Source organism: Arachis ipaensis, chromosome B9, assembly GCF_059453495.1.
Source record: "Arachis ipaensis isolate K30076 ecotype BB chromosome B9, ASM5945349v1, whole genome shotgun sequence".
Lineage (NCBI taxonomy): Eukaryota > Viridiplantae > Streptophyta > Magnoliopsida > Fabales > Fabaceae > Arachis > Arachis ipaensis.
Genome location: NC_142444.1, coordinates 120,107,688 through 120,109,308, shown reverse-complemented (window position 1 = coordinate 120,109,308; position 1,621 = coordinate 120,107,688). Strand labels below are relative to the sequence as shown.

The following is a 1,621-nucleotide window of genomic DNA, read 5'->3' as shown; positions in this document are numbered from 1 at the left end:
TTCTTATCTTTTCAAAAAAATTGATTTTCAAAATTTGTTTCAACTAACTAACTAACTCTTTGTTTGTTTTTTATCTTTTTCAAAACCACCTAACTAACTCTCTCTCTCTCTCATTTTCGAAAATATCTTTCCCCTTTTTCAAAATTTCTTTTTAATTAACTAATTATTTTAATTTTTGATTTTTTATTTTCGAAAATTACTAACCTTTTTCAAAAACTATTTTCGAAAATCATAAACTCTTTTTCAAAAATTATTTTCGAAAATCATCCTTCTCTCTCATCTCCTTCTATTTTATTTATTCATTTACTAACACTCATCTTCATCTCACATCACTGCTCCTATCCTTACCCTTGTGTTTGGATTCTTCATTCTTCTTCACCCCTATTCCTTTTCTTCTTCTACTAACAATAAGGAACCTCTTTACTGTGACATAGAGGATTCCTCTTCTTTTCTTGTTTTCTTCTCTTTCTTATGAGCAGGAACAAGGAAAAAGGCATTCTTGTTGAAGCTGATCCAGAACTTGAAAGGACTATGAAGAGGAAACTAAGAGAAGCTAAATTACAACAATCCAGAGACAACCTTATTGAAAATTTCAAACAAGTAAAGGAGATGGCAGCCGAACCCAACAACAATAATGCAAGGAGAACGCTTGGTGACTTTACTGCACCTAATTCCAATTTACATGGAAGAAGCATCTCCATTCCTACCATTGGAGCAAACAATTTTGAGCTGAAACCTCAGCTAGTTTCTCTGATGCAGCAGAACTGCAAGTTTCATGGACTTCTATCTGAAGATCCTTTTCAGTTCTTAACTGAATTCTTGCAGATCTGTGATACTGTTAAGACTAATGGAGTAGATCCTGAAGTCTACAGGCTTATGCTTTTCCCTTTTGCTGTAAGAGACAGAGCTAGAGTGTGGTTGGACTCTCAACCCAGAGATAGCCTGAACTCTTGGGATAAGCTGGTCACGACTTTCTTAGCCAAGTTCTTTCCTCTTCAAAAGTTGAGCAAGCTTAGAGTGGATGTTCAAACCTTCAGACAGAAAGAAGGTGAATCCCTCTATGAAGCTTGGGAAAGATACAAGCAGCTGACCAAAAAGTGTCCTTCTGACATGCTTTCAGAATGGACCATCCTGGATATATTCTATGATGGTTTATCTGAGCTATCAAAGATGTCATTGGATACTTCTGTAGGTGGATCCATTCACCTAAAGAAAACGCCTGCAGAAGCTCAAGAACTCATTGACATGGTTGCTAATAACCAGTTCAAGTACACTTCTGAGAGGAATCCTGTGAGTAATGGGACGCCTATGAAGAAGGGAGTTCTTGAAATTGATACTCTGAATGCCATACTGGCTCAGAATAAAATATTGACTCAGCAAGTCAATATGATTTCTCAGAGTCTGAATGGAATGCAAGCTGCATCCAACAGTACTCAAGAGGCATCTTCTGAAGAAGAAGCTTATGATCCTGAGAACCCTGCAATAGCAGAGGTAAATTACATGGGTGAACCATATGGAAACACCTACAATCCATCATGGAGAAATCACCCAAATCTCTCATGGAAGGATCAAAAGCCTCAACAAGGCTTTAATAATGGTGGAAGAAACAGGTTTAACAATA

The 1,621-nt window shown here is 36.9% G+C and overlaps 1 non-coding gene across 1 annotated transcript; it reads right to left on the bottom strand.

Annotated features, from left to right (window-relative positions):
• Nucleotides 1-1,008: 1,008 nt before the first annotated feature.
• On the bottom strand, nt 1,009-1,116 carry LOC148546119 (small nucleolar RNA R71). The gene has a single exon (XR_015901451.1). It is a non-coding gene; the product is annotated as a small nucleolar RNA R71 (small nucleolar RNA).
• Between the last annotated feature and the right edge of the window lie 505 nt (nt 1,117-1,621).